General features: G+C 52.1%; 1 protein-coding gene across 1 annotated transcript in view; it reads right to left on the bottom strand.

Moving 5' to 3' along the window:
• The window catches only part of LOC119111899 (uncharacterized), a 38,814-nt gene that overhangs the window by 11,032 nt on the left and 13,550 nt on the right, over positions 1-14,232 (bottom strand). The window lies entirely within an intron of this gene.

Below are 14,232 nucleotides of genomic sequence, written 5' to 3'. Positions count from 1 at the left end.
CATAAAACACGTGATTTGTTAAACCCTTGTTCGTTTCAGCCTTGCGTTGCGGGTCGCGTTTCCCCATGGGATTAGAATCGCATCACTTGATCAAATTCTAGAAACCATTAGAGTTGCCTGCTTTGTGAGGTCAATTCTCATATCGAAACTCTTTGGCGCATGACAAATAATACATAATGCATATTTTAAAATGCAGAATGTTGCCTTTAAGGAGGTAAGTCGCATTTAAAGAGGTAAGTCGCCCTTAAGGAGGTAAGTTGCGTTTAAGGAGGCAAAGTCGCATTGTGGAGGACACCGTTATATCTATTGCATGAGAGCAGTGGGGCTATATGCGACACCGGCATGGGTGACCGTTCTCAGGCTATTGCACTGAATTGTTAACCACCTTTTCGGATTAGGTGGCACGGAGTGGATGTGTGTCAGCATTTTACATGTCATTGATTGCAAACTGGGTCAGAGGCCAACTGAACCTTGATTCTCAGCTCAAATATCCGACATTATGCAGTTGCAGCAACCCGATCTGAGACAACACGTCACTGCCGAGCGATAAATAATCGAAGACTCTCGATCTGAGGCAACACGTCACTGCCGAGCGATAAATAATCGAAGACTCCCGATCTGAGGCAACACGTCACTGCCGAGCGATAAATAATCGAAGACTCTCGATCTGAGGCAACACGTCACTGCCGAGCGATAAATAATCGAAGACTCCCGATCTGAGGCAACGCGTCACTGCCGAGCGATAAATAATCGAAGACTCTCGATCTGAGGCAACACGTCACTGCCGAGCAATAAATAATCGAAGACTCCCGATCTGAGGCGACATGTCACTGCCGAGCGATAAATAATCGAAGGCTGACGCTGGAACCATTCCGACGCTCCAAAGCTGGCCTAAGGCAGAAGTTCATGTTTTTTTCATGCACAATTACGTAGGCTTTGTGTACTGCATTTTCCGGGATTTTGACGGAAAATACATATCCGTGCCCCGTGTTTGCGCTCGTTTAGGTTACAGAGCCTTTCGCGGGCGTTGCAAGTAACAGATATGAAGTATTCATCCAAATTACTGCTCTTCCAACGGTTAACAATAACGTCGCTATAGGGGCACATTTCCATTTCTCCTATGGATTCGGGGTGGTCGAGGCGTGCTTATATGCTTGTGTTCTGAAAACCCAGCTCATACACCCTGACAGGCTGCCTAATAATTTCACAGGCATATCTTGGTGAGGTTTTTAATTCACGAAGTGTGCAAGCAAACTTTATTTGGATGCCCGCTGGCAGCACGGACTGACAATTACCCTTTAAAACGCCTTTGCAGCTGGTCGCCACTTTTCCGTATACGAAAACGACCCAAACGACTGCCGCTCTTCCTGAAGAGCCGTGTGCAATTCAGCGATGGCACCAGCCTCCATGCATAATTGATTGAGCGCGCCACGGCGGGTCGGGGCGGCCCCAGTTCGTGTCCGTCGGCCGTCCGGGTCCGTGATTTAGGGCAGCTCGACACTGGCGCAGAGCCCGCCGGGGGCACCGGTGGCCGCCGGTGACTGTCAGCGGGTCAAGACAGGCGTCTCAGCCTGGCTGGCTGGCGGTCCCCGGGGCGTGGTCCGGCTCTGAGTGTGGACCCCGCTGGAGCGGTCTGGCGACCGAGCGCACGGTCCCAGTCTGTTGAGCTGTGAAGTCACGTGGCCGTCAGGCGGTCACTGACACGCAGTCTGACTGCGGGCTTGAAGCCACGGACAGGCTGACGTGCCTTGGTGTTTAGAAGCTCAGGCGGTCACTGACACGCAGTCTGACTGCGGGCTCGAAGCCACAGACAGGCTGACGTGCCTTGGTGTTTAGTAGCTCAGGCGGTCACTGACACGCAGTCTGACTGCGGGCTTGAAGCCACGGACAGGCCGACGTGCCTTGGTGTTTAGTAGCCCTTCTTCATGCTGGCGTTTATTCGATGGTGCCTAATCTGGTACCACCACATTCCACAGACACCTCAGTTTGAAATGCTAGGAGAAACATGGGGGGGGGGGGGGCGACAGTGATTGTTTTTCGTCAAGGCTATGGCAGTAGCCAGAACACTTTACTGCGGAGGCGTTTTTGTCTTTTTTCATCTCATAGAATCCATGGTTACCTTATAGATCAATGGAACAAGTCATAAGGTACCGCAAAGGCAAAGTGTTTAGTTCAATTCAGTCCACTGTATTCACGGATCATTCCAACAAGTGGCCTATTGTTTGAGTCGGTGCAAGTACAGTAAAAGTACGAATGCAACACTTCAATATGTCGACAACGCGACCACCTTCGCACTTTATCAACCATCCAGTCGTTCACATAACTTTTCCAAAAACAAAGCTGTTCATCAAAATTAAATCGTCAGCACATGTTACACAACGGCACACAAGCCGCGATCACACGACGAGACCGTCTGAGTCGTCTGGTCAGGCGCGGAATTCACCTCGGCTGCGAGAGGCCGTGATGGTCCGAGGCAAGATGAAAATGGCAAATAATTGCAACGTCATGAAATAAAAAACTTCTCCGGAGTGAAAATGCTCTGAAAATGCTCTCCGGGGTGAAAATGAAAATCTGACCGTCAAATGGCTTTCCATAAACGTTGGGCACTTTGTGCAATTTACAATCATGAATCGCGTTTTGTGCTACATAATATAAAAAGCTGGGCATTCCTCCTAGTCATGAGGTAAACACAACTTGCAATCGAGCAGCTTAAGAATAGTGCCAGAACATAGTTTGAAAATACGATAAAACCATTTTAAGTCATGGATAAAGACGTAAGAAGATCACGAGAAAGAGCCAGATCACGAGCACAACGAAATTTGGCTAAGCGAACACTTCCAGCGACGTGCTGACATCTGTCGGCGGGTTTGAAGCACTACGAGTGAATGCAAAGCTGACATTTTCGCACTAGTTTCGCAGCACCCAAACGCCATAGAAATCTTCTATGACGCAATCAAACAATGACGTAGTGAGAAGCATATCTACCAATTAGAGCAATTGTGTTGTCTACAGCAGTCGTTTCCGCTAAGAGCATACCAGTAGTTATAAGTGAGCATATTAACTATCATGATGCTTGCTTCAATATCGTCATATGTGGAGCATTTGCTCTAACGAGTGATACACCCAAAACTCCTCCGACTGGCACCTGTCGTCACAATATAATCCATTAGTCAGAACTCGTATCCTTGCTGGTTTTGGCGTGCTCTGGCGCATTGAATCGGTTTGGTGGGGAAATATGCTACGATTTACTAAGTGGGCATGGGATTGCGACAGGCATCCACGACAGGAGATGTGGCTCCAGACACGTGTTAGGGCCCGCTGGTTGAGATAACGTCGATCAGGCATCCACGACAGAAGATGTGGCTCCAGACACGAGTTAGGGCCCGCTGGTTGAGACAACGTCGATCAGGCATCCACGACAGAAGATGCGGCTCCAGACACGTGTTAGGGCCCGCTGGTTGAGACAACGTCGATCAGACATCCACGACAGAAGATGTGGCTCCAGACACGTGTTGGGGCCCGCTGGTTGAGACAACGTCGTTGGAACAGCAGCTTCAGCCGAGCGGAGCCTGTTTTTCAGATCCCGACCACGGGTTGCGACCGAGTGCCTCTCCCGAATGTCCGACTTACTTCAGTCACATTGTCACCGGTTCTATTAAAGCTGGGCCGCGATACAGCCACCCCTAGTGAAAAATGCCCATCCCCTTCCCCGGGAAGACAAAAGACAGCTTCCACCGCCACGAGTGCGCGTGTGGCGCGACGCTCCGAACCCACATCGGCTGCGCACTGATGGCTGGACCGGCCCGCGGAGTCAACTATTGACAACGGCAAAATGGGCACCGAAGGGAGCGTATGATTGTCACAAACGGTTTCAGAGGATGAAGCCATTAAATGCTGAAATTTTTGTGATCGTTGAAAAGGTACAGGATGCTGCAGCACCGTTGGAAAGGGGGAGGATGAGTCATGGTAGAGCCCTAGAAACGCGTTCGTTGTTTTCACAATGCACCGACTCGTTTTGAGGCAGATAATGAATGCTGGGACCGTTGTTGTTGTAGCGTTGCAAAAGGATGCGCTGCTTGCAGTTTGTGCAACTTTTTGTATCTTTGTAATGTTTCCCAAGTCGCTTTTAAGGGGGTCATTCATCCTGTTCAAAACAACAGAGGCTATTCTAAGACGCTTATTCCCCTCGTTTGGCCCTAAATCACTTTTGCGACATTCTGCAACCTTTTGCAAGAATTCCCAAAATATACTTTGAAAGCTATTGTACCTTGCAAAAACACTGAACGTGGCTCTAAGGCGCCAACTTGCTTTGCTTCGACGTAAACCGCTTTGGCAACGTTCTGCACTGTTTTGAACAATTGTCAAGGTCTACCTCAAAACGAGTTTGTGCATTGTGAAAACACAGAACGCGTTTCTAGGGCTCTACCTTGCTTCATTATCCCCCAAACGGCGCTACAGCATCCCGTAGTTTTTCAGCAATCACAACAATTTCAGCATTTAGTGGTTTCATCCTCTGAAGCCGTTTGTGACAGACACACGGTCCTTTTGGTGCTCATTTCGCCGTCATCAATAGTACCAGTGTTGTACAATAGTTTGCAACATTTTGAAAGTTGGTCTCCTGAGGTTCCAACTCCTTGCTCAGGTCAGCCATGACTTTTGTTTTTTTTCTGGGGGAGGCATCGGTTATGGTCGGTTAGGTCGGCTATGCCCCTTTGCATTCAACGCTGAAAGTGTCGCCCAATGTCTATGCAGCCTGACCGTCTTGAATGGAAGACTGTGCTCCGCAATGCAATGCACTCCGTGCTCCTTCCAGAGCTGTGTACAGGTGTGAAGCAGGCTGATTCTGTGTGAGACACATGGGTAACTTCACTACTCAGGGTGGAGGCCGAGGTTGAGATTAGAACCACATTGATAGTGGGAGGAGTTCGCGGGGCGGTTCTCCTCCCACTACACCCGCCTGACACGACTTACGATAAGCCCTGTGAGCATCTCACCTATTCCCTCCTAGCATATCTTCGGCTTCAATATCATCTAACTTAAATGTGATTATAATCCAAGTGTAATTCGTCCATCTCTCACCCTGTGCTGAGCTGCCATTCCTTCACTGATTCTGACAACACAAGTTCTTGCATTCTGTTCCGTGCATTCCCTCCCACTCTCAGTCATTCATGATGTAGTTATCCTTGCTTACCAGCTCACATCTTCTCAACAACTGCCCCACAATTTTGTCCCTCCAGTAGTGAAAACAAGGTTGGGACGGGGTACTTTTGCCAAGATACTGCCAAATTGGGATATTTTAAGAGCCTTGAATCTTGGTGTGCAAAGCTCATTCTCCCTTATGTCGACGTGCCAGACCATTTTTCAGGGGCGTCCAGTGTTATTCAGGTTGAGGGGCAGTAGCATATAGCAAAACGCCGTTGCCTTGAATACCGGGCGGCGCTCATCCTTAGTGACCGCCCAGGTAGCGTCCTTGCCTCCGAGGACGGTCTGCCCTCCCAAAGCCCATCACGAGGGACGTCATGGCTGGGATCCGCACGCCGGCTTCATCGAGCACGACATCTCTCGCAAACGTCTTTACGAGATCCTGTGACAATTTCGACGAGTCGCCCTTTCCACAACGTCTTCTGGGCACCGTCCCTGTTTCATGAGAACCGCTATGACTGACTGCCCCTCCCTCTCAAATGGGACCAGCCCTACTACGTGATCACTTCTGCCCTGTCAGTCCAAAATCCCATCTCGCGTATCCGCAAAGTTACCAGCGTCGGTAGGCGCCACGGGCATGGCCGCCTTACCAGTGTCGGTAGGCGCCACGGGCATGGCCGCCCTGCAGACACACGGTCCTATTTGGCTTCACGCTAGGGTGTTATTACACGCACGCAGATACACGCATGCATATACACGCACGCGCCCGCTAGGGTGTTATTAGTTCGTGTAGATTTTCTTTTCGGGTTGTCCCCGAGAACGTAGTAGTATTGCAAGAATGACTACTTACCTTCTAAATCACCCCTTAACATGAATATAATGCCACCTTCAAAGGCCTGTATGGCCAATACGTCTGTGACACTGAAGCTCAATGATTTGTGGCATTAATTGCCCAACGTGCCCCCCCCCCCCCCCTCCACGTTACAATCATGTCCCGAATTTCGTCATTTTTGCATTGTATTAAGATCCAAGCCATAACGTGGGTTAATAGCAGGTTAAACATACCGGGTAGAACAAAATTTAGTTGGTGGTTCAGTCCGTCCCGATGGCTCAGTTGGTTAGAACGCCTGCTTTCCGATTCACTGACCCGTGGCGGGGTGAGTTCGGGTCGCTTTAGACGCTCGCTATTTACCCTTGACAGTTATGGCCCACGGTCCGGTGGCAGCAGCCGCGATGAAGGTCAGATGACGTCAGAGGGCAGGGCGGATTGTGCCGGGCATTGCGGCGTGTTAAGCCTTCGCCACCAGTATTCTACCGTTGACGTGGAGCTGCGTGATCGGATGTTAGGGGTCAAGGCTCACACAACAAGCACTGATTAGCGTCAGCTCTGACCCCGAAAAGTCCATCCATTCGAAAGGTGCGGATAAAAAATAATGTTCAGTGTAGTGCTAGACATCTATCAGACATGCACTTGTGTGCTAGAATTTAAATTCAGTTACAAATGTGTCACTGAAGGCATTGTCGCACAGTATGTAGGTGCCCAGCGTAATGAGGTGTGTGTCGTGTCATGTTGAAATGGGTGTCATATCCAAAATTTATGCACCTGAACTATTAAGGAATTAAATGTTGCATTACTTTGATAGCAGGTATAGGCTGTTAGCAGTCAGTGCACATAATCTAAGGTGGATGGACCAAAAAAATTTGGTCCGGCGCGATTTTTAACACCCCCCCCCAAAAATTTTGGTCCAGACATGCCACTGCCTTCACCACTTAAATGTCCAAACAATACGAAGCGTCATTTTTCAATCCTGGTCGAAATGATGACCTTTTTCTAATTTAGAATGAGAATAGGGGCGCAGTTATATAGAAACATCAAATATCACAATGCTGTTCTCCATGTATCAAACCACTCAAGGAAGACTGCGTGCCCTATTTGTGACTCATCCTACACCTATCGGTAACGGACAATGTTTTTCCTGACCCCAAGCCCAAGCCCAAGCCCAAGCCAATGAGATCGGAGCAAACCGTCATGGCGTCAAAACAAATCACACGCCAGACTTCAATCACCCTGGCACATGTGAAACCCTCGCCATCCGAGGGCCTGTGCCATCCAGGACCGAGAGATAGTGCATGGCAAAACGAATCTGAACATGAACACGGATGGGAACCAACGAAGCCCATGACCGGAATCTGCGAGGAGGTCTTTTGGGAGGAAAACCCGCGGGACGTCACGTTCGAGAGGATAAGCACTCACTCAGTGAGAGATGGCGCTTGGACTGGGACGCGTTCAGTGGACGGAGGCACTCTGCGCTCGATCATCGCACCTGCCAACATGTGAGTGGAGGAACTGGTGCGCATAGCTGAGGCACTGCAGTCTGCTGTCCGTTTCCATCCCTCTTTGACCGTTTCTCCTCACCTTCCTCCCCCTCCCCCTCCCTGCTACCCTAGTCTGACGCGAATTAGGTGGGAATACTCTGCCGTGTAATTGCCAGTTTAAAGAGAATACCCCACATTTGAACACATTGAAGCACGCATCAGCTAAAACGAAATAAGCCCACTTACTTTTGCCAACTTCATAATAAACCAACTTTTGGTATAATTTCAAGTGGAGCAGACTGCTCTCGACAGCACAATTTCTTTATTAAGGAACATTTTCCTCAATATGCCAATATGTCTCGATTACCACTCGGCCAATGGAACGGCCGGATTTAAATGACGTTATTATGGCGTCATGGAGGCCTGTGTGACGTTGGAATAATCTCCACGAAATGGCCTACACATCTTCGCGCGAGTGTAGCTCGGAAATTAGAGGGGCTCAAATCCTAAGACGGGCAGAGATGTGAACTGCGCCAGATGATCTTCAAGACAGGCATCCATGACGCCATAATAACGTCACTTAAATCCCGCCGTTCCATTGGCCTAGTGGTAATCGAGGTATATTGACATCTTGATGAAAATGTTCCTTAATAGAGAAATTGTGCTGCCAAGAGCAGTCTGTGCCACTTGAAATTATACCAAAAGTTATAAGTAAACTTATTTCATTTTAGCTGATGCGTGCTTCAGTGTATTCAAATGTGGGGTATTCTCTTTAAACTGGCAATTACACGGCAGAGTATTCCCACCTAATTCGCGTCAGACTAGGGTAGCAGGGAGGGGGAGGGGGAGGGAGGTGAGGAGAAACGGTCAAAGAGGGATGGAAACGGACAGCAGACTGCAGTGCCTCAGCTATGCGCACCAGTTCCTCCACTCACATGTTGGCAGGTGCGATGATCGAGCGCAGAGTGCCTCCGTCCACTGAACGCGTCCCAGTCCAAGCGCCATCTCTCACTGAGTGAGTGCTTATCCTCTCGAACGTGACGTCCCGCGGGTTTTCCTCCCAAAAGACCTCCTCGCAGATTCCGGTCATGGGCTTCGTTGGTTCCCATCCGTGTTCATGTTCAGATTCGTTTTGCCATGCACTATCTCTCGGTCCTGGATGGCACAGGCCCTCGGATGGCGAGGGTTTCACATGTGCCAGGGTGATTGAAGTCTGGCGTGTGATTTGTTTTGACGCCATGACGGTTTGCTCCGATCTCATTGGCTTGGGCTTGGGTTTGGGCTTGGGCTTGGGCTTCAGTTTCGGCATGGGCTTGGGCTTGGGCTTGGGTTTGGACTTGGGCTTGGGCTTCAGCTTTGGCATGGGCTTGGGCTTGGGCTTGGGCTTGGGCTTGGGCTTGGGTCGGGCTGGGGCTCGGGCCCGATTTCGGGCTCGGACTTCGAACACGTCCACGGAGCTGGTGGTTATATTATTTTGCTCTGCTCCGGCCCTGCTTCTCTACTCTGTATGCACCGTTCTTGGCCGTCCAGTGGCAGCCAGTCCGCCTCGGTGCGGCGTGGGACGCGGCTCCGCCGGATGATCGGCTCCCTGGCCGTCCAGTGACAGCCAGTCCGCCTCGGTGCGGCGTGGGACGCGGCTCCGCCGGATGGTCCACTCCCTGGCTTCCTCCGTACTACGGATATACCTTTACCACTCAGACGTGATACGCGGTCTCTCCCAGTTACTTGCAGCGCTCCCCCCCTCTCCCCCCCCCCCCCCAGTCGTCTGGTCCCTTCATGATCTTGTCGGCAGGGACACCAGCTGCTCTTCCGGCGCGGCCTGTGCGCGCAGGCGCTCTGCTCGGGCTGCTGAGCCATCGCTGGCTATCTGGCTTACAGATGGCGTGCCAGCTGCTCTGCAGGGTAGGAATGATTACAGGGAGGAGGTGAGGTTGGAGGGGCGGGGTAGAGGAAGATGCGATAGGAACGGCACTAACAAAAGAATATACACACAGACGTACGCTGTATTAGTCAAGATGCAAGCTCCGATTTAAGAAGTTTGACTGAATCCCACTGGCGGAGAGTTGAGCTGACTGGATCTCGCTGGCGGAGAGTCGAGCTGACTGGATCCCGCTGGCGGAGAGTTGAGCTAACTGGATCTCGCTGGCGGAGAGTCGAGCTGACTGGATCCCGCTGGCGGAGGGTCGAGCTGACTGGATCTCGCTGGCGGAGAGTCGAGCTGGCTGGATCCCGCTGGCGGAGGGTCGAGCTGATTGGATCCCGCTGGCGGAGAGTCGAGCTGGCTGGATCCCGCTGGCGGAGAGTCGAGCTGACTGGATCCCGCTGGCGGAGAGTCGAGCTGACTGGATCCCGCTGGCGGAGAGTCGAGCTGGCTGGATCCCGCTGGCGGAGAGTCGAGCTGTCTGGATCCCGCTGGCGGAGAGTCGAGCTGACTGGATCCCGCTGGCGGAGAGTCGAGCTGGCTGGATCCCGCTGGCGGAGAGGTCGAGCTGCCTGGATCCCGCTGGCGGAGGGTCGAGCTGATTGGATCCCGCTGGCGGAGGGTCGAGCTGTCTGGATCCCGCTGGCGGAGGGTCGAGCTGGCTGGATCCCGCTGGCGGAGAGTTGAGCACCCGTCTGTCTTGATTTGGTCCTAATGTAAACCGGCTACTCCCCCATGTATCTGGAACGCAGCTAGCTAAAGCCGTAAGCTCCCGGTGTATTATTGTCGGAGCATCCGTATGCACACCAGAGCAACTGTCCAGCGCCTGATATTGTCACGGAATCACTGGGGACTGCAGGCTGCGGGTACTTCACATTTTTATCAAAGCGGTCTTTTTTGTTTACGACTGTACCCGATGAGGCACTTCCATTATGCAAAAAAACAAAATTTAAAAAAATAAAGACCATCTTTTTTAAATGTCTACCTTAAGTCAGAAAAATTAGATGAAACACTGGTCTTTAAATATGGGTAACCTTGTTTTCCGGGGATCTGCTCATCCAATAATACGAGGTGGTTCCCGAGCCTTCTACCGATGGTCGCACTGCGTGGTACCCGACCGTTTGCCTGCCGAGGCTGAGACTGTACGCGCTCCATCCGACCGTTTGCCTGTCGAGGCTGCACACGCTACACCCGACCGTTTGCCTGCCGAGGCTGCACACGCTACGCCCGACCGTTTGCCTGCCGAGGCTGTATGCGTTGCGGCGGAGTGGCCGCCGCCAGCTGACAGCTGACGTCCTCACTCCTGAGACTCAAGGTCGGCCGCGCGCGGCATCGCTCGCGTGACCGGCTGTCAGTCACGTGACCGGCGCCGCATCACCACTGACGTTCCCCGCAACCGGCTCCGGGTACGCCCGGACCCTGCTGGCACAATGTCAGCGGGCGCCCGCCCCTCCCAGCACGGTCGTCGTCGGCCTCCCCACCCTCCGCTGTGGGGTCTGGAGCGTGCAGAGAGGAGAGAGGCAGGTCTGGGTCAGCCCAGGAGCAACGGTTAAGTCCAGTCGAGGTCGCGGCTGTCGCCGACACCGACGCCACGGGTGGGGGGGGGGGGGGGGGGTCGGACTGTAACCTCGGTACGATAAGCTCGGCCCCCGTGATGGACACTACCAAGTTTAATCCGACTAATTGGCCGGCAGTGCCGTGCGGAAACATCGTCCGTAATCAGTGAGAGCAGAGGGCTGGGCGCCGAAGGCGTGGCGTCGGGCTGCCGCCGGGATTAGCTGTTCCGCGGGCGCCGGGCACGGCTGCTCGCGTGCAGCTGGGACAGGGGGGGGGGGGGGGGGCGCACGCCACATCGCCAGCTCAACACGACAAAAACAGGCCAGGGGTGGCGCTGAGGAGCGTTTCGGTTGGTTTGTCAGGGCCGCTGCTCCCCCTTTCCCGTCAGCACCTGTGCGTCGCGCTCCTTCAGCAGCACACCAATCGGGTCACGACCACTGACGTGCCACGACCCCGCGGTGCCCGCCCAGCCTCGGTGGGAGCCAGGCAACCCCATATAGCTTTAGCAGCCGAGTGTGCCGTAAAGGCCCAGTGAGGTCCATCAGTGCGCTTGCATCGATGTCGTGTGAGACGGCCTTCACGTCCCCGACACCAGCGAGGCGCCGAATTGGTGCGAGAAGCCCAACATTCAAACCAATGTACCATGGGTCAATTTGTCCCCCAAAATGAGATCAATTCAGTGGGCGAAGATGAATTGCTAAAACCTATGTTCCAAAGCAGTGTTACATGCAGAATCTGAATTGGCGCTCATTAATAACGCCACATTGCTACACCTGTTCAATGTCAAATTGAGGCCACTGGCCTAAGACGATATCTTTGGTAATTATCTGGAAATCAATTTTCCGAGGAGTAGTTTTACGCGCTGAATTCAAGTTAAACATTATTTTCGAACCACCGAAGATAAAAGCAATCACACGGCACATGTGAACGGGGCGTTATAAGACAATCAGATATGCCCGCTGATCCACACCTGCCTAGTCGGAGTCGGTGTCGCTGGTGTCGTACTCTGGTACACATGACGAGGCTCCGGGAAGGCCCTGCGGGAACGCGAACGCCTCTTCCGACAGCGCTCCCTTGCCCCCGGCAGCTAACTCCGCACACTGATCGCCGACGAGCTGATCTCAGGGTCACTGGTGACCAGTGGGTGACCGATCTCGTCGGCGCTGTCGTGCAGGCGGCAGTCTTTTCTAGCGTGTCCCCCGCGGTACGCCCGTACGTCCTTACTGCGGGACCTTTGTGCTTCTTCACTATAGTCCAAGTGGCAGTGGCAGTACGTCAGTGACGGCCGCTCCATGGAGATGTACTTGAGGCACAGACACGGGCATCGGATACCACGGATAGAGATCCACGCATAGCTCGGTTGTTTTATAGCAGGAGGCACCGACCGTACCAGTGTCTAATTGATATCCGGTTGGCATGGCTTCCAGTGCAGTATGCAGGTGTCGAATGAGGCGCTCGGCGATCCCGGCGATCCCAGCGGAGGTCGCTTTCTCTGCGAAGGCCCGCCGCGCTGGGTTGCCGTCGCTTGACGAGCCATTTCCTCCAGCTCTATGCTAATCTTCATGAAGATGGAGCCTCTCGCAAAACGCTGCTTGCAGTGTTTTCTTCTTCTCCTGGCCTTGTTGGCGTCTAAACCGACCGTTTAATAACGAAAGCCAGGTCGCTTCGTCATTCACTCCGAGCTCATCGCTTTGCTGCATGAAGAAGTTTATCTGCCGTGTGTCTGGCAAGTGACTCTGTCACCATCCTTTTAGCGCTGGCGCCCTTTTCACCGAAACTTAACGTGTGCCGACCACGAGTAAATGAAGTTTAGGGCTCCTCCGCCAAAACTTCTGTCTTCAGCTACATCCCTTTTTCTGACAGAAACCTCGCGTGCAATTCGATTTCTCCCATCTTTCTTTCAACTTTGTTACAGACGTTTCCAGTAACTGCGCGCATTGTTCCAGTTTTGTAACATATCGAGGCCTTTGAGGCAGGTCTTCATCTTTCCGACTGTCACGGTGCTGAATACACCGGTTCATTGAATGAAATAAAAAGACACCATTCGGTCATCGCAGCAAACGTGACACCGCTCACTGATCCATCCGGATACACACACGAGCAAACTGACCGGCAATCGGGCGCCTGCTGTAAGACAACCTGAAGATTACTTCATCCGGCACTTCGCGGGCAGGGAAATGAGCCACAGATGTTTACGACCCCCGGCCCACACCGATTACAACACCAGAAGAGATCGTCACACACGAGAGAGATAAGAAGAGAATAGAAGAGCAGAGAGAGAGAGAAGAGAGAGAGAAGAGAGAGAGAGAGAGAGAGAGAGAGAGAGAGAGAGAGAGAGAGAGAGAGAGAGAGGGAGAGAGTAGAGGAGAGAGATGAGAGAGAGAGAGAAGAGAGGAGAGAGATAGAGGAGAGAGAAGAGAGAGAGAGAGAGAGAGAGAGAGAGAGAGAGAGAGAGAGAGAGAGAGAGAGAGAGAGAGAGAGAGAGATATAGAGATAAGAGAGAGAGAGAGAGAGAGAGAGAAGAGAGAGAAGAGAGAGAGAGAGATAGAGAGAGAGAGAGAGAGAAAGGATAGAGAGGAGAGAGAAAGGATAGAGAGAGAGAGAGAGGGAGAGGGAGAGGGAGAGGGGAGAAAGAGAGATAACGTGTGCCTCGGACCATGAGCACGATACAAAAAAAAAACTGATGTATTTATAGGAATCAGCACTACGGAATCGCACTAAAACAACTAATAAAATGTTTGAACGAAAAGCATTGTTGCACAGTGATTCTCAGATGGAAGTTCTCCTTGCTCCCCTTGGCTATCATGCATGTAGAAATATAAGCACGACCTCTTTTTATTGATGTATTATTCTCTGTGCCTTTGGACCGAGACAACGCCTGGCTTCATCCAAACAGGAGATGAAAGCCGTTGTAAATTTCTCTGCGAGCAGAATTCTGACCATGGTTTTGCTTTGTTCATTGTTCATTTCTGTTGTGGTTTCAATGATTGTTCGCTTCGGCACTGAATCATTCGACGGTTCAGATGCTAGTGGGAGCTATCCATTGCCTGGTACAAAAGTGAAAAGTCGTCCACTCTGCGTGCCGAGGGTATTTGTAGATGGTACTCTGCGTGCCGAGGGTATTTGTAGATGGTACTCTGCGTACCGAGGGTATTTGTAGAGGGTACTCTGCGTACCGAGGGTATTTGTAGATGGTGCTCTGCGTGCCGAGGGTATTTGTAGATGGTACTCTGCGTGCCGAGGGTATTTGTAGATGGTATTCTGCGTGCCGAGGGTATTTGTAGGGGGTACTCTGC

Source organism: Pollicipes pollicipes, unplaced genomic scaffold (assembly GCF_011947565.3).
Source record: "Pollicipes pollicipes isolate AB1234 unplaced genomic scaffold, Ppol_2.1 Scaffold_7261;HRSCAF=8764_pilon_pilon_pilon, whole genome shotgun sequence".
In the NCBI taxonomy this organism is placed as follows: Eukaryota; Metazoa; Arthropoda; class Thecostraca; order Pollicipedomorpha; family Pollicipedidae; genus Pollicipes; species Pollicipes pollicipes.
Note: the sequence above shows the minus strand (reverse complement) of the source record. Positions and strands in the feature narration are given on the sequence as shown.